General features: G+C 38.5%; 1 long non-coding RNA gene across 1 annotated transcript in view; it reads right to left on the bottom strand.

Moving 5' to 3' along the window:
• Positions 1-17,277, bottom strand: part of LOC121041465 (uncharacterized) — a 188,527-nt gene extending 171,250 nt beyond the window's left edge. Inside the window, exon 1 of the long non-coding RNA XR_005795749.1 lies at positions 17,170-17,277. This is a non-coding gene — a long non-coding RNA (uncharacterized LOC121041465). The remainder of the gene's footprint in view (positions 1-17,169) is intronic.
• Positions 17,278-19,673: the final 2,396 nt, after the last annotated feature.

Below are 19,673 nucleotides of genomic sequence, written 5' to 3'. Positions count from 1 at the left end.
TATACCTGCCTTACCGGGTCCAGCTATTGTCAGGCATACCTGAAGTGACTTCTTCTTCCTTTTTTTTTTTTAAATTTTATTTTTTGAATTAATTTATTTATTTTTGAGAGACAGAGAGAGACAGAGGACAAGCAGGGGATGGGCAGAGAGAGAAGGAGACACAGAATCCGAAGCAGGCTCCAGGCTCCCAGCCACCAGCACAGAGCCCGACGCGGGGCTCGAACCCACGAACCGCAAGATCATGACCTAAGCCGAAGTCGGAGCCTCAACCGACTGAACCACCCTGGTGCCCCATGGCTTCTTCTTCTGAATGTGTTCCCAGAGCCTCAGATCCAAGAATTCTGTTTTCTCCCTTTAGCCCTCCAGCTTAAGAGTGATAGTGGCTATCTGTTCTTGCTAGTATCTGGGTTACCATACTATCACCTGTCTGGCTTCTCAACAGTTCCCTGTGTTAAAATTCCTCCTATCTGGAGTGGCTACATCCTAGATTCAATCTTGACTTCTCCCAGTGACTCTCCTTTCCCAAACACTGGTGATTATTCATCTTTCCTTGTATTCCAGAAGTGACCTATATGCCCCTGATTATATGTATCCCCCCAAACAAGGTCAACATGGCTGAAACACAGCCTTGCTTTATAATATCAGCCTGTGATTAATTAGTTGTTTCATTTGATCTGTGAATAACTATGACAGACCAAGAGGGTGTCAGAATTTATATAAAAGCCATGTTATAATGAACTTCCAATGTAGTTTGCTTAACTGTGTATGACAGGGCTTTCATGGAGAGGCTTTCAGATATAAACAGCAGAGAAACTTTTGACATAAAATATCCTACCTGAGAAAAGCCACAACTATTAAACGGCAGATGAAGGGTAACAGAGTAAGGGAAATTATGTAACAGGACAGCTAGAAGTGGACTAAATCTAAATCTTTGAAAAGTCATGCAGGGTTAAGGTTATCACGGGGGAGAAAAGTCTAGAGATGGGCAAAAGAAATTTCAACGTGTCAATACATAACCCCAGTATCGCCATATCATCTTTAACTTTTACAGCCTTTCATTTAGGACACATATGCCTCTGAATGTTCAATACTCAAGGAGAATTCTGCGGAGGACCATGTGTTTTATTTGTAATCCCTTTGAGAAACTGCAGAGCATAAAGACCTTGCTCCCAGCCTTCTGTCTTCCCGACAGAGAGGAGTTGCCAGCAGTTCAACAGAAAATGTTATCAGATAAAGGTGATGTGTCACTTAATGGCTTCCTTGCATTTGATTCTGTGTATACTGTTTTGTCTTTGAAACATACCAAGAGATGTATGTAAGCTGTCTGGCACTTAGTGATTTTATAACAACAATTTTACATAATGTGAGCGGCATTCTCGTATGCCTTCTATTCCTCTGTCCAGGCAGATGAGATCATCGGACACATTAGCCCTAGATATAGCGTCTGAACTGGACTAGTGAAAGTACTCTGTGCTGTGGATTTTCTGAAGTCAAAAATATCAACGACCTAGCGTGGAGAGTGGTGGATGAAGTCACTTAGATTAAAAAAAAAAAAAAAAAAAAAAAGGCTGATTTCGCTTGCTTCAGAACTGATTAATATTGAAGAAGGTAATTAGCTCATTTTCCCCCTTCACGTTTGGAAGGACTGACATCTTGGAATTTTTGGAGTAAGTGCTGGGAGATGGCTGAATGAGGGGATCATCAAGGAAAGAACTTGAGAGAGTATGATGGGGACCCCTGGGTTTGTTTTCCAAACCAATTCCCTAAATTTAAAAGTGACAGTAGAAGGAATGGGGCTTAAGATGTGTTCTCAGTGTCCCGTAGGAATATGTGCACAAAATCAAACTCTGCTTTACAATGTGGCAGTTTTAGCAATCTGCTGAATATCTCTATTTCTACCATTACATTCTGGTACCCAATTTAGAAGCCTCTTTAGACTGCAAGTATGCTGCTTAAGGGAAAGAAAAAAAAAAAAAGAAATCTCCTTTCTGGAATATATTATTTCTTTTTGAAAACAAAAGTTTGTGTTTACTTGTAATAAAAACATAATGGTAAAGTTCAAACAGGTTCATATCACCTCTTTTTATTTTGGCAATAATCAGGGAAGACACAAAAAACTTGTAATAACGACAAACACACACTTTTTTTGTTTTTAGACATTTCTGATGCGGAATAGTTTGAATATATATGTCCTGGCAAGGTCTAAAAGTCAAAAGGGAATTGTATCTATGCTGTTGGTAATATTTTACCAGTGATAATATAAACTTCTTTAAATCTACATATAGAGTATAAGTTATACCGTAGGTCTTAAGAAGCAGCATAAAATTATTTTATGCTTTGAGATCTGGGTTCAGACTGTACACTTCTACTTACTAGCTATGTGACTTAGGATAAGGTATTTCATCTGTCTGAGTTTATCTTCCACTTGAACAATGGAGGTCATTCTTGTCTCTTAAGCTTGTTAGAGTAATTAAATGAGATCATGTTAGGAACACGTTAGCTCATAACCAATGCTCACTTAAAATCCTCATCTGTCTGTCCTTTCCATCCTACTTTCCTACTTCAATATAGAAATCTAAATGCTATAGTTTGAAACATGTTCCCTGAAACACATTATTACAAAAAGCAAAATCAAGGTTATCACTAACCTATAAACAAAGAATTTGGTAATTGTTCCTTCTTCTGCCCTGGTCATCCAATTATCTCCTTACGTAAAGCTTCTCCAATACCCTATATGCCTAAGACTATTACTTCTACCCCAATACGTAAAATTTCCATTAACAAAAGTATTACAAAGAACAGTGCTAATTTTCACGTTCATCTGAGACAATAGCGAAAGGCCAGAAATCTGACCCCTTTGTCTCCTATACATTGTGCCTTATAGTATCCTAAAATGGCATCACATAGGTAGTTTCCTATTCATTTAATAATGAGGCTTGCTTTGAACCTGTATGTGTATATACAGTTGAGTTTATCTTTAGGTCTCATCCTGCCTGATTTTGTTCGGATAGGCTAAAACCAGATGAATAAATGACGTACGGGGCTGACTATAGGTGTGTGAATGTCTGTAGCCTATTGTACATTGGGGCACTTGGGGTGCAGGTTGCTGATACACAAAGGAAGGAGTTCACCTGAAATAGTGTGAAAATAGATTGGTCAAAAATATTGGAATCATAAGATTTCAGACAAAGTAGTACTTAATTATTTACACAGCCAAAATGGTAGGTATTTCTTCCTGACTTAAAGCAAGTAAGGAAACGAGCAAAAGGATGAAGAAGTAGGGCCTTAGGGAATCTATTTTTCTTGTCTCACATAACCAGCCTAGTCTTCTCATCCATAGATTATATATCCTTTCACAGAATTTGCAGCCGTCCTGAGGTATATCTGAAAATTATAAGAGTTGACATTGAGGCTTTAAACATTGACTAATGCCCTTTGGTTTTGTTATTGCTTTTGCTATTTTAAGTTACAAAGATAAAATTGAAAGACACATCTCTAGAGCTTTTGATCTTAGAATCCCAAGGAAATATTAGAAAATTGCTTGACCATTCTAGGGAATAGTAATAACTGATGTAGGCACCATGAATAGAACCATTTATTAACAGAAGATTGCAGACATGAAGAAATTTTGTTTAGTCTTCTAAGGTATCTTATCCTGAAGTAATATCTCCAAGACAATATTATTAAAGCATGAAAAGTTTGGGGTTTTGTTTTGCTGATATATGCATGTATGGATATACACCGGGGGGAGTGGGCAGGTGATATATATGAAGGTGGTCTACCAAATGACCAGTATGCCTGACGCTCCTTATGTACTCCCCATGTCCCAACTTCACTAGTTGCTTCGGCATGGGTAGACATAGCTCAAGATAGTCAATGGTCTTCCTCTGGTCTTCCACTATGACGTATTTAGAATTCATCTCTCTATGTCACATTTAACAGACCAAATGAAGACCAAAAAGATAAAGACCTACTGCTATTAAAAAAAAATCAATTAAATGATAAAAGCTGTTAAATACCAATATTGTCCTAACCTCTAGCACAGGGGAATTTGAGTCAGGGTAGCTGCAATCATCTTAATAGAGCAGTGCTGAACCTACCAATTGCACAAACATGGCTCACCAGCCCGCTTGTTGTCTGCCGACCCTGTGAAGGAGTCACAAGTACCACAGCTGGTAGGCAGATCAGAACCAAAGGCAGAGCCCTGGAATTCAGATTGTTTCAGAGGAGTGTTTCCTGAAGCACATTTAGGTCTTTCCATTTTACAAGGCAAAATTTGAAATTTTCTGGCCCACTCAGGTATGAGACCAAAAGGCAACAAAGCTATTCATGGCTTTTCACATGAAATCCACCTATTTCTAGAAGAAGCTTAAATTGTCATTGATTCTCAAACATGTTCAGCTTAGAAACCCAATGTATTCTTTTCATACTTCTGTATCTATTCTAAACTTCATCATAAGAGTGAACTTTTGGCAAAAATGGTTCAGGGTTAGCAAAATACCAAATAGGGTTTGCCAAAAGTTATTTTCTCTTAACAATTTAAGCCCCTGCTGGCTCTGGGGAACCCCGCCTCCCATGTCTCTAATTCATTTACAATTAACAAAATAAAATATTTTATCAGTGGTCTGCTCTCCAAAAGGGCGTTTGAGAAACTTGAATATTTTCTTTCATTTTTTATGACTATGCTGATTTGAATCCAAATGATTTCTTTTCTAACTAGTGATGCTTCAATAGAAGGGGTTCCTTTCACTTTGAAACCTGGTGAAATGCATACCATTGTTTCTCACCTTTTACCTATAAGTATTTATGACCTGATCATTTGAATAAATTTTTAAATACTTCTTAAAATCTTACTGATTTATATGTTTTTTGAATTGTTAAAACAGGAAGAAATAAAGAACTCTGAACATGGTAAAGCACTTCCCAGTTTGCCAGTTTGTGTCAGAATAAAGACTAAATCATCACAACATTGTTCTATTAGAATATACATCAGATAATTTACTGTAGATGACACATGTCTTTTTCTGAGTTTTTCTCACTATTAAATATTAATGTATATGATTTAATATGGAAGAGTTGGCTTTTCCAGACCACCCCTCTTACTATTTTCATATACATCCACTCTCTACTCCCCATATCTGATTTTCTTTTGCAAATAATGTAACATGTCTGCTGCAATACTGGGAATGGAAAAACATGTAAATTATTATGAAAGTCAGTTATGTGGATGACAGTCTGTAGCCTGATACACTTAAAAATACTGTGCTAGTTGCAAAGGCACTTTCATGAAATGCTAAACCCCAAGAGCATTGTATGTGAGGAACGTCTATGGAGCTAAAGAGTTGAGGTGCTAAAGCACGACAATGAGACCATCTCCCAGGAAAGTAGATTCCTTAACCTCAATCCTATGTCAAAGGGACTGACTCATGTCAGAAAAACTATCTCCCTAAACTGAATTTCTCATATTCAGTGAGCATTGTTCCTCTGTGAACAATCAGCTGGATTCCAAGATGTACTATAGTAAAATGCTGTGTTCTGGAAACTGTTAAAAACCATACGTCCTTAGGGAGGGTGTATAGAAATGAGACACTGAGGGGGTACCTGGGTGGCTCCATCAGTTAAGTGTCCGACTTTGGCTCAGGTCATGATCTCACCATTCATGAGTTCAAGCCCCGCATCCTCTCCCCCTTCTCTCAGAAGGACAGAAGGATCCTCTGTCCCCTTCTCTCTCTGCTCCTCATTTGTGCTCTCTCAAAAATAAATATTTAAAAAATTAACAAAAGGAAATGAGACACTGAGAACCCATTTATAAATAAATTAAGTGGAGAGCAAAGCATAGTTTCTTGAGTAATTGCATGGATGATGGAGCCAGGTGGCTTGGGTTTAAAACCTTACTCTGTCCTTTACTATTCTCTTTGGGCAAGTTACCCAACTTTTCTGTGCCTCAGTTTACTAAAAGAGAGATTAAAATCAGTACTTTTTTGATATGGCTGTTGTAGAATTTAGTAAATTAATTGCTGAAAAGCAAATATATCCCCCTCACAAATAGCTCATCCATTGCACCCTCTATATCTATATTGTCCACTCCCTGCTTCTTCAAAACCACATTAAATATCTACCTCTTCCAGGAAGAGCTCCAAGATTAATCCAATTTAACTCCAATCTCTTTAATCAATCTTATATTGAAACTCCAATAGTGATTAAACTGTTTTTATGGGAATTTATTGTTTTGAAATTATATCATCACTAATATGTCTGATTTCTATCTCATCAGTTTATATGTCTGATTTCTATCTCTCCAGTTAGAAAGCCAGCTCTTGAGAGTAAAAATATTTTATTTGTCTTTTGTTTCTTGTTTCACCCTATCTTTTTATCCATACCATGTACACATACTGTAATATTCAAAATAATTTCTTTAACTCATTCATTTCTTTAAGAAGGGCATGTCAGTAAAAGAAGGTGTTTTTACTTAAAAATTTTTAGTTGTGGTAAATACACATAAATTAACTTAATAACTAAAATTTATTATCTTAACCATTTTTAAGTGTACCTTTCAGTCTTATCAAATATATTCACCTTGTTGTGCAACCAATCTTCAGAACTTTTTCATCTTGTAAAACTGAAACTTTATACCCATTAAAGATCTCCTCATTTTTTCCTTCCCCCAGTTCCTGGCAACGCTATTCTACTTTCTGTTTCTATAAATTTGACTATTCTAGATACTTCATGTAGGTAGAACCATACAATACTTGTCTTTTCATGACTGGGTTATTTCACTTAGCATATGCCTTCAAGGTTCATCCACGTAGTAGCAAGTCAGAAAATTCTTCCTTCTTAAAGCTCAATAATATTTCATTGCGGGTATATATATATATATATATATATATATATATATACCACATTTTGTTTATCCGCTCATCTGTTGATGTACATTTGAGTTGCTTCCACCTTTTGACTATTGTGAATAGCACTGCTAAGAATGTGGGGGGTGCAAGTATCTCTTTGAGAACCTGTTTTCAATTGTTTTGGAAAGATACCCAAAAGGAAAATTGTTATAAAAATTGTTGATGTCTAATAAATGTAGGTTTTTTTCCCTGCAGTTGAAGAGATCATTGATACTTTATTTATTAATTCTATAACTAGTTATTGAATGGCAGACACTGTGCTATGCTAGGTCCTGGAGAGTAAAGATAAAATAAGATGTCGTCTATACCCTTAGAGATCCCATTCACATTATTTCAACTTCATTTTGTATTAACAATAATAACATATGTGCAGGTCCTAAGAAGGGAGGAAAGGCTTCTTACAGGAGGTTGTCTCAGCTGGTTCTCAGATCATAAGTAGAAATTTGCTAGGTAAAGAATAAAGAAAAGGCATTCTAGGGGGAAAAACAGGCACAAGGACACAAGCTACGGAAGAGCATGGCATGTTGAGGGAACAACATGGTTGGTGTGGCGGGAACATAAGACACGTGAAAGGGACAAGGGACAGAAGAACTAGGTTGGGGCCAAAGTTAGGTCTCATTGTAAAGGACACTGGATGACAATATAAGAGTTCAAAATTTAACTTCTAGGCAAAGGAGCTTCAAGAGAGTTCCGGTAGAAAAGAATGGTGATTTGAATTGCTTTTGGGGAGAGGCAGAGTAGTAGGGAAGTTCATTCCAGAGATAGTGGTTATGAGTCCACTGAAAAAGTGCAGGTAAGAGATAATGAAGGCCATCTTTTAGTTTGGTTATTTTTGGTAAAAGTGGCCTCGAAAAAGGTTTGGAGGGAAAACCAAAGAGACCAAGCCCTTGCTTTTCACTCATTACCTGCCACTGAACCTCCCTGAGCCTTACGATCCTATCTATAAAATATGAACAACATTGCCTAGACAATTATGAGGATTGAGCAAAGAAATGTGTCTGAATGTGCTTTGTAACCTGCCAACATTCTGTGCAAATGTAAAGTAATATCAATATTATCATTATATACTCATCAACCTGATAATTTATTTAAAACAGTGCATTATTTTAAATGTATTTTCCAACTAACAAGGTATCCTATTTTCACTAATAACACAAGGTTGAATAAATCAAACCTCATTAAAAAGAAGTCAATTTTTTCCAGTCTCTTGCATTTAAAATGAATAATGTAAAATAGTGTGGTAGAAAAGAAAATGGAGCTGACTAATCATTTCTGATGTACGTGGATTCATTTTTTGCCCATGTTTTCTCCAAGTTCCATGACCCTTGCTATCAGTGAAGACTGCAAGTTTTAGATGTGCATATAAACCAAAAAAGTTCGTCTTGTGTAACCTCTCAGTTTTCTCAGCCACACACACACAAAAAGATGGAAATATGGAACATTTGTCAAGATGATTTGATACTGTGCAGATGGGCATTATATAAATGCAGATACTGTTGGGATATTTAAAGTACTATGGATGCAAAGGAGGGCATTTTAGTTTTGAACTGACATAGACTCTAGACACAATGATGATAATAGGAGTTAGCAAGACTGTCCATTTATTCCATGCATTAGCAGCCCTGAGTTGTACACTTCCCAGCTACACCATGAGAGCAAGGTATGGCAGCCCTTGAAGGTCCACCCCTCCCACCCAAGAAGAGACGGAAAGGAAATGGCAATTATTTTTTGAATCTAGAATAAATTTGCTAAGAATTTGACTTGGAGAAATAAAAAAAAAAAAGGGATCCTGACTACTCTTCCCCTCCTGCGTGAGGAGTCAGGAGGATAATCGTTAGAATGATTTGGAGGGAAATTTTTAGCTGAGCAAAAGGGTTACATGTCAGTCAGAAGGTAAGTAATAGGTTGTTTGCATCATTGGGTCATGTGTCAATATTTTTGGCACATACAGTTTGAGCAAGACAGTTATCCTTGATATACAGGGTAAATTGCTTAGCATTTCAAATATGCCTTCAGTTTTGGGGAGTAAGTGGTAATGAAATTCAAAAGGTGGCATGTTGTACCTCATATCAGGTGTGGCTGCAAGTGTGTGTTTAAGGGTCTACCATGAGAACCCTGGGTGGGTTTCTTTTACTGACTCCATGTCTGGTTTAGTAGAGGTGCCATCTAGGATGGCATCTACTCCAAATCAAATACTATCTTTCTGCCTCGGTTTCCTTTGCCATAACAGTCTCATTTCTTTCCCCTTTCAAACACTATAAATTGATTGTATTTTTTTTTTTTTTTACCTCCAAATAATAGTTGGTATTTTATTTACAATGTATACCTTTCCTGGATCTGAGTCAACATTATGGAAACATTTTATTGCTTATCTTAGTAAATATTGGCACATTTCTGACTGTTTTCTCTCTCAATATCTGAACCTATCTACAAGGAGCTATTTCCGTCCTGCCTCCTGTCATCCAACCCCTTGGGCCATGTCCAATTGGTTCCTACAGTTAGAGGAAACTAATAACCACAATGTAAATATCCTTGTCTACCAAAGGACATCATTGGGTTGAATAATTCCCAGGGGAGTGATTCCGATCGTTTTTTCCAAAGTTACAAATTAACAAGCAAGTGAGATGATTACAAGCCTGAAGAAGTAGGTTAGTCAAGCTCAAGCAAAACCCAGAGCTGAGGCACAGTCAGCAGGGAAAGGAATGATAAGTAAGAGACTGTGTAATAGCAACTGCTGCAAGCCAGCAACGTGTCTTCAACAACTGGGTCCTAAGACACCAAAACGAGTGAATGGATAACAAAGGGTAAGTGACCTCAGGCACCTGGCAGTCCCTCAGTAGAGAACACAAAAGAAAAACAATGTACTTTCTTTAAACCATGCCACACTCCTGACAGCTTCAAATTCCTTCATTGGTTTCTTTATTATTTCCATAGGAGATAATAGCACCTGGCTGATATGCAGACAAAGAATTTGAGGATGTGTTTTGCTTTGTGTTAAAGAGTTCATATATTCATCACAACAATATTCTCTTATAAGCTCCTATTTCTTTTTTTTAATACTTTATTTTTGAGAGAGTGCAAGCAGGGGAGGGGCAGAGAGAGAGGGACAGAGGATCTGAAACAGGCTCTGTGCTGACAGGCTGACAGCAGCGAGCCCAATGTGCACAGGGCTCGAACTCATGAACCATGAGATCATGAGATGAGCCAAAGTTGGAGGCTCAACCAACTGAGCCACCCAGGTGCCCCTAAGCTCCTATTTCTTAAATACAAAACAAGGAGAGCACAGATGGTGGTACCACCACTCAAGTAAGATGCATAGGAGATCCTGTAAGGAGGAGGCTGCCCCCAAGCAGGCATGGGAGTATATGCTTTTGCCACTTTTGGCTACCCAGGCATCAACCCCACTTAAGCCTCCCTTTGGGAGAGCAGCCCCTTCCCTTGAGTGCAGTTGTGGCAGGAGCTGCCCCTCACCTCCTATATGTGCGAAGGGGTTGAGGGCCAACACCTCCCTGCCTCAGGAAGCACCTGATTCAACCTCAGCCACTCAGGCACCCTTCCCCGGGAGGTGAATTTGAAGGGTTACAATGAGGTACACCAGCCTGTTTTTGCTGCAGAATTTTTACTTCAGTTCTTCATTCCCAGTCCTCCAGAGTTTCTGTTCTTGCTGCTTTTCTGCCTGATCCTCCAGATCTCTACTGATGCAGTAGCCCCAGAGCTCTCTAAATAATCAGGAAATTCCCTTTCGGCTCAAAATAGACAGTCACTTTTGACGCTTGCAGCCATGAGCCCTGACTGATACTATTATAGCTACCAGATGTGAATCTTGCTTGTAGTGTTATTTGGCTCCTCAAGTTCCTTATTCTATGTGTGGTGAGAATTGAACTTGGGAGAGTTCGCTCTGGCACCGGGCGAGTGACCTACTTACTCCGTTGAGGTCCATTGGATCTGACAACAAGGAAACAAGCACAAGGGGTCACAGATACAGCACCAGGGACACAGCACTGCAGGAAGTGCTCAAATGAAAGGCAGACTCCACTCAACCTAATGGATAGAATGACCTGCTGTTATCCTCTCTGTAGGATGCCATAGACACGTAGATGACTTTCAAACTTAAGAATCACTTTGGAAGCTTACTTTAAAAATGTGGTGTCTCTGGGCACCCAGTGGCTCAGTGGGTTAAGCGTCCAACTCTTGGTTTCTGTTCAGATCATGATCTCAGGGTTCATGAGATTGAACACTGTCAGTGCAGAGCCTGCTTGGGATTCTCTCTCTCTCCTCCTCTCTTTGCCCCTTCCCCACTTATTCCCTCTCTCTCTCAAAAAAAATGAAAACTTTAAAAAATTTTTAATAAACAATTTTAAAATGTGGTGTCCAAATCATCCTTTCAGAAATGCTAATGTAAGCGGTATGATTTGCATCCTACTTGAAAGAATCTTCCTTTCTCACTTCCCAAGTTCCCTAAAATTTCTATTAGATTTTTTTTTTTTGCGTGTGGGGGGGGGGTGGGGAAAGAGGAAAATAGATATTGTCTATAAAAGGACTCTATTACCTAAGAAATGTAACAAATCAACATACAGTAGTGTTATATCCAAACTATACTTAGCCTGCTGGCAATTATTTATGTAAGCTTAGAGAAAGGAAATAAAACAAATGGATAGAAAAACTATACACAGTGCAAGCATTCTTTCTGCACTCTATAGGACAGGACACATGCTCTTGGTCAGCCTCAGCATCACTGTGCCTTTCTCTGTGACCATCTTACCAAGTTGTAGGTGACTCTAGTATCTGAAGATGTGTACCTTTCTAGCAACATGGCCCCCAAACATGAATCAATTGCTGTAATAGGCATTCAGTCAAACAAGCAATTATCTGTTCTGAGCTGGCAGAAAAAAATTCCACAATGGATTTATTAAGAGACCTCTTTAAGAATCTTCCAGGGTAATTTTGCTAACGGTGATTTTCAACTACATGCTAACTTCAGAACTTGATCTCCTAGTAAGAGGACTCTGCTCTTAGCAAATTCAGTCTTGAGAGAGGCTATCCAGTGTAACGTAAGGGTTAAATGTTTTCACTTACAGCCACATTGAGTTCAAGTTATCCCTCTGGCATTTATTAACTGAGCAACTTTGGACAAGTGGCTTACCCCTCCATGCTCAGCTTCCTCATCTATGAAATAACAGTCCCTCCCTCATAAGGAGGGACTCCAGGTTACACAGTGTCAAAACCACATGCAAATCTAATTACTAAGAAGGATAGGATCCCTTCCCACCTTCGTCCATTTCCCAGAGTCCTGCAATATTTCCTGTGTTCCACTAATACCGCCACATTCAAATTCAAGCAAAGTGAAAACAAGGCAAATGCTGGAAAAACATCTGTCTTGCTTTCTCTTTGGCAACCACTGTGTCTGTAAGCAAGGTTCCTCATGTGGGCTGAAAAATCCAGAAAGTCTTTTAGTTACACAATTACCATAGCAGGAACTGTGACTTGGGTTAAAACTAGGTGCCTTCCCTGACCACCAGCCTAGGTTGGGACCCCCCCATCATATGCTCTCAAGGCATCCTATAATTCTCCGTGGTGATATTCATCACCGTGTCATTTAAATAGTGTCTGTCACCCCTCTGTCTCTGCCATCATTCAGCCCCAATGCCTTAGAATGTAAACTTCAAGAGGACTTTTCCAGTCCTATGCCATCAATGCTTAACACAGTGCCTTGAGTAATGCAGGCACTCAATAAATATTTACTGAATGAATGAATGTGTGAATGACAATCCTACACATGTATGGATTTTAGATATTTTCTATTTTTAAAGTAGAGGCTGAGTAGAGAATGGGACCGATACTCATTTCGATATTGTCAGTTTTAAAGCCAGCCATATGCTTCACCATACTAAGTGTTCACTCAATTCATCTGAATTCAACAAACACTTCTTGAGCACTACCATGTGCTACAGGGATCGGGATACAGAGAAACTCGACGAGTTCGTCCTCCTCCACATCCTCTTTTCCTGTCAAACACACAGGAGGGGGAACTTCATATTGTTCTTTCATAAAATGAGCATTTGTTGAGCAATTGCTGTGTGTTGTAAATATCCCTAGCTCCATATTTCTTACTTGTGCCTGCTTTTAATGGTATAGACAGGGATGTGTAGTCTCTTGCCTGTGGACAATTATTCACTTGCTGCATGGGGGTAAATGGGTCCTTCTGGGTCTGTCACCTGGGTCTGGAACAATGATATGTCGTTTTGTACAGACCAGACAACATTATAATTAAAACCCTCAAAATCTCTTGTGTTTCTTACTCTCCCAAGTTCTTTGCAAGTTTAATGGCTCTCTCGGGGAGCTCTCTTCAAGTATTAGTGATCTGATCATTTCCACCTGTGGCTCTACTATCTCAACATTCAGCTTGCAGGGGTGCGATGACAGGGGAACAGAGACAATGAATAACTCACATTGAACTTCTATTCTTTGACCCAGACAGACATCATATCTAGATCTCATTGATCAGGAGTCACATGTCCTTAATTTTGTAATGGATCCAGAAAGGAGAGGGGAACTGGATATGGTTAAGCACCACCAGTCTTTATAACATTGTTGTATTTTATTCTTATCAGAAGCAATCCCTATCAGTGGAGTAAATTGTGAGATAATTGTAAACTACTAAAGCTAGACTAGATATTAAAAAATATCTTCCTTTCCCTATCTTATAATAATGTAAACTAAGGCTAAAAGATCGTCCAAGCTTTCAGAACTAGATAGAGGTAAGACGGACTACAAACTAGGTGGCCAGAATCCTTATCCGGTATATTCCTCCCACTGCATAATGATCTTCTCACAACACTGTCCACATGGTACTCTGTGTGTCCTCCCCATCAGTAGAAAGCAGAATCGGATAAAAACAGAGCATTTGTGGTTCATCCAGAGCCAAGTGTCTCATGTCAGTTGATTAAATACAGTAGAGCCTTCTGTCTAATTTCAGCAGAAATTCCAGTTCCTTAGACTTTCCATTTTCAATGCAGTATGTTATTTTCAAGGAGAAATTCAGTAGCAGGAACTGAATTTGTTGAGCCCTGAGGCCTGGATTTTAAATTTTATTAAGTATGTATGTTGCCCTCCCACATCAAGCACAGATAGTTAACTTCTGGTTTGGAAAATCTGCTGGCATTTATTGGGCATATATGAACTGGATTGCGTCCTGTAGCACAGTGAGCTTGATTTACAGCTCATTCTTCTCTACGTATCATTTTTACTGGGGTTGGAAATAGATTTAAAATTTGGTAGTTTAATTTCCCATAATAGCTGAAGACACAGTTGGCAGAGGAGAATTTTTTAAAGAGAATATATTTAGAATTACCTAAGTGAGGGTTCAGTTCATAGGAGGACAAAATATACAGAATTGTCTGTCTTTTGTCTTTCCCCATAGCCTCTTCGTTCCACATACCTATACCAAACATGCTTCTCTACCCAAAAGCCCCTGCACCCTGACACCAGAGGTGACAGAGAAGATGGTGGTGACTAACCTGTTCTTGGTTGGAGGTGGGAACGCATGATCCCTTAGACTTGACATCAACCAAACCCCAGAGCTCTCTGTTACACATGTATGCACTCTGATGTGCCTCCAAAACCCTTTCAGGGGCACGGCAGCCAGAAACACATCCTCAGGCCATTTCAAGTCCCAGACAACAACCATTTCTGGACCTTTCCTAGGAAACATTCTTCTGTCCTCAAGAGCACATTCAGTACAGTCTTTCCCATGCAGCCTGCAGCCTGAATAGTTCTGACATCACTCCATTTTCTGTAAGTCACTCCCATATTAGCAAAAAAAAGAAAAAAAAAGTGTTTAAAATAGAATGAGGTCTCAGTTTCTTCTTCCTTTTCAAATTCTGCTCCTTTAGCCCAACGCCCTCCAGCTGTGCAGGGAGATCAGTGACTTTTTCAGATTCAAGGCCAACATCAGTCTGAAAATTGGCTGGCAGACAGTGCCAAGAGACCAGGCAATTGGCTAGTTTCCTTTGATGACTGTATACTTTCCCCTCTCCTCTGTAAACCAATGAGCTTTTGTGTTGGACTGACTCCCCAGTCCAAGCCAATGCCCAAAGTGCGCATTCTAGCATGTGATTCCACAGGCTTTTGCTTAGCAATAGGACAACTAATGATAGACTTTTATCACAATGTTGTGTGAATTAACTGGGAGTAGAGCAGGTAAGGTTTGTCAGCATAACTAGATAATTTTCAAAAGAATGTCTCTTCATGTAGCCCCATAGGAGCACAGCATTTGTCTGAGAGAGATTATATTTATCCTTGATCCTGACCATACCAAAGACCTTGGTCAAGTCATTGAACTTCCTAGGTTCTACCCCTCTGAGCTACAGAGTGGAAATCCTAATATACTTGTTTTTCTTTCTCATATGATATGTGAGGGTAAAAGTGAGACTTAGTCATGAAATGCTTTGAATAATTATAAAATAAGGTATAATAATGACAAGCTCATTCAGGTTTGTGGGAATATTAAACAGTACAACAAATGGAAACTTAGAGTATTACTGCATTACTTAGGATTATATCTGGCTAGCTGTGACCGAAAACCTAAAACAATAGGGGCTTATACAAGAAATAAATTCATATTTTTCCAATAAAGTCTCAAGGAATAAAGTTTATTGCTAGTAAAGTGGCTCCAGAAGGGTACCCAGGCTCTGGTTGTTTCTGATATCCCTGTAATGGAGCCCTTGTGTTCACAACCCAAAATCGTTCCTAGATCTCTAGTCATCACATCTATAGTTCTGATGCCAGTAAAGAGGAAAGGAACAATGCAAAAGAAAGGACAAATAGTATATGCCAGCTATCTTTTAAGGTAATACGCTGAAAGCTGCCATACAACATTTCCACTTACATATTATTGGCCAAATTTTAGTTACATCATCCTATTAGCAAGGGAGGATGGGAAATGTCTCTTTAGATGTCCACGTGTCCAATCAAAAATCAAGAAGAATGAGTTTTGGGGTTGGAAACTATCAGTTTATGCATCACCTAATAAAATTAAACGTGCACATACCTTATGACCCAGAAAGTCCATATTTAGGTATATGCCTGGGAGAAACTCCTTCACACAGCTGACAGAAAACCGTATAGGGATTTCCACTGTGGCACTGTTTCAAATAGTCAAACATCCTGTCATACTGAGAATGAATATGTAAACTGTGGTTCATTCTTAATATGGAACAATGTACATCAATACATATGATTTAAAATCATTAATTTTAGGGGCGGCTGGCTGGCTCAGTTGGAAGAGCAAGCAACTCTTGATCCTGGGCTCGTGAGATGGAGTCTCACGTTGGGTGCAGAGATTACTTAAGATAAACAAACAAACAAACAAACTTAAAAAAAATCATTAATCTTATTTACTTAAATCAACCCAGATATAACTCAAACAACTTTGATGGGGAAACTGCAGATTACAGAAATCTGTATGAAGTATGATACCACTTATGCAAATATTAAAAATACATGGAGCGACTATCTTTGAAAGTTAACAAGGAAGGAAGCAGTGTAAGACAAAGTAAGTTAGAAAACTTCAAAATGGCGCCATGATGCCACTGAGGAAGTAAGAAGACGTACAGTTTATGTCATGATTTTCCCAACATTTGCCTCCATTTTCCTAAAATGGATTCTGATCCTCAGTTCAAAACATATCCTTGAAACCATGACCAAGGACTTATTCTCTGCTTTCATAAAAGTTAAATCTTTTAAAGTCTTTAAAATCTTCTTCACTCCCAGAGAAGAATAACATTCTTTTTTTTTTTTTTTTTAATTTTCTTAATGTTTATTTATTTTTGAGAGGGAGAGAGGCAGAGTGCAAGTGGAGGAGAGGCATAGAGAGGAGACACAGAATATGATGCAGGCTTCAGGCTCTGAGTTGTCAGCCCAACCCCAACGTGGGGCTCGAACCCACGAACCTTGAGATCATGACCTGAGCCGAAGTTGGATGCTTAACCAACTAAGCCACCCAGGCGCCCCAAGAAGAAGAGCATTCTAGCTCAACCTGAGACCACACATATATACCTTGTAGGCAGGGATTTTTGCCCTAATCAGTTTTATATTCTCAGGCGACGCATAGTTCAGTAAATCTTGGTAAAATGGATGAATAAATGAGTGAATCTCAGTCAACTGTTATTTGTCAATACGTTTCAGTGCTAGTTCCCTGTATCCATATTTTCTAGAAAGATCTTTCCTTCAGTGCTTGCCAGTTATCAGAGCAGATACTCCTTACCTGAAATTACTTCATGGTGGCTGTGTCATTCCCTAGTATGCTCAACTCCATGAATGATGGCATGATCTCCAGTTCTTTCAGACTGACTTTTTTTGACAGCTACTCAAAAGAATTCTGTCAAAAAGAATCAAGATATAGCCCAGAGAGGGGTCATAAAAAAGATAGATGAAGAAATACTATGTATTGTTTATGGGTAAAAATATATTTATAGAAAATGGTTAAAATATGTCTGGAAATGGTACCAACTTCAAAAGAGTACCTCAGGATAGAAGGACAGGGGGAAAGGATGGGAGAATTGGTTTTTAACCGCATTCCATAATATCTTATTTAAAGACAAAGAAAGCTGTGAAGCAAAATGACAAATCGTAAACTTCCAATAAATCTGAGCTGTGGGTTTTTTGATATCTGTTTTGTTATTTTCATCATGTTTGAAACATTTCATATTTCTGAACAAAATATTTAGTTGCAGAATATTAGGAAAAATGTGGTACAGTCTTATTGATGGTAGTTGCTGTTTCTTATCGCATAACTTTTGCAACTGTAAGGTAGGTAACAGATGAATGTATAGAATGGACGGTAAAGATCCACCCAAATGAGTAGTGCACATTTGCTGAATTGAAAAAGTCATCTGGAAGGAATTTGGGGATAAATTCCATTTTCTGGAAGTTTCCCTGAACAGAGGAGACAAACATTAGCAGAACCCAGTGCCTCCCCTCCCCCAACCTCCATTTTTGTCCTTTACTACTTCAATCTCTACGCTTGGTGACACAGATTGTCTTTCAAGCTACAGTCATTCCAAATATGTTTTCACCTGAGGACTTTAAACCTTCTGTTCTTCTTGCCTAATATACCTTTCCCATACAGCCCCCTCAACATTCAGGGCTCTGTGTAAAAGACACCTTGCCAGGAGGCCACCTAGGATTGCCCTAGCTAAAGTTGATTCCTCAACTCCTACTCCAGCAGTACCTATTCCATTATTATGCTTTAAAAATTTCCTTCATATTGGTTGTCACCATCCGAAATTATTCTAATGATTTCGTTTCTATGTATTTGTCTTTCCCCACAAAGTGTAAGCCCTATAGGAAAAGGTACTTAATTTGTTTTGTTTACTGCTGTATCTCCAGGATCTAAAACCATGCTTGGCACTAGCTGTTGAGTGAATGATACATGTCAGAAGATGTTATAACCTCTAAAAGCCAGGGAGGAAAGGTGAAAGGTTTTTTCCAATTAGAGGAATTAATAGCCTAGAAGGCCTTAATCTCAAGAAAGTGTAGTTTCTGTTATTGATTTTTATTTTCATCGACTATTTTAGCGCAGTTTTAGATTTACAGAAAACTTACATAGAGTTCCCATATCCCCTTACAGAGGGGTCCCATATACTCCTTTCCCCACCACACACACATCTTGCGTTAATTTGGCACGTTTGTTGTAATTGATGAACCAATACTGATACAGTATTATTAACAGAAGTTCATAGTTTACATTAGGGTAAGTCTTGATGTTGCATATTCTATTGGTTTAGACAAATTCATAACATCATGAATCCACCGTGATAGCATATATAGCATAGCTTTGCCACCCTAAATATGCTTTGTGCTCCCCCTATTCATTTCTCCTACACTTCCCTTAAACAGCCCCCCCAACCACTGATCTTTTTACTGTCTCCATAGTTTTGCGTTTTCCAGAATGTCATACAGTTGGAATCATATAGTATGTAACCTTTTTAGACTCGTTTCTTTCATTTAGCATGCATTAAAAATTTATCCGCATATTTTCCTCTCTTGATCGCTCATTTGTGTTTATCACTATTGCAAAGTGTTAACATTTAAATGTAAAATATGTATTTATTTTACCACAATGAGTCATAATCCATCATATATATCTACCATAGTTTGTTTATCCATTCCCCTACTGAAGGACATTCCAATTGGTTGCTTCCAATTTCTGGCAAAAATGAGTAAAGTTGTTATAAACATTTCATGTGTAAGTTTTTGTGTGGATATAAGCTTACAACTCATTTTGGTAAATACCTAGGGATGTGATTTCTAGATCGTATGGCAAGCCCAAACTGTCTGCCAAACTGTCTATGAATGAATGACTCTACCATTTTGCATTCCCACTGACAACAAATGAGAGTTCCTGTTTCTCCACATCTTCACCAGCATTTGGAGTTGTCAGTGTTTTGGCTTTTAGCCATTCTCACAGGCAAGTAGTGGAATGCCATTTTTGTTTTAATTTAAATTTCCTAATGACGTACAATGTTGAGCGTCTTTCATATGTTTATTTTTTTATCTCTCTACCTCCTTCCATGAGGCGCTTACACAGATCTTTTACCCATGTTTTGGAAACTGAATTGTTTCTTTTACTTGCTGAGTTGTAGGAGTTCTTTGTTTTCGATGTAAGTCCTTTATCGGATATGTGTTTTGCAAATATCTTCTCCCAGTTTGTGGACTTCTATCTTAAGACTGCACTAGTTTTTATAGAGTCAGTTTCTCAATAATTTT

The sequence above is a fragment of the Herpailurus yagouaroundi genome, unplaced genomic scaffold, assembly GCF_014898765.1.
Source record: "Herpailurus yagouaroundi ecotype Mexico unplaced genomic scaffold, PumYag 184, whole genome shotgun sequence".
NCBI classification, from domain to species: Eukaryota; Metazoa; Chordata; class Mammalia; order Carnivora; family Felidae; genus Herpailurus; species Herpailurus yagouaroundi.
Note: the sequence above shows the minus strand (reverse complement) of the source record. Positions and strands in the feature narration are given on the sequence as shown.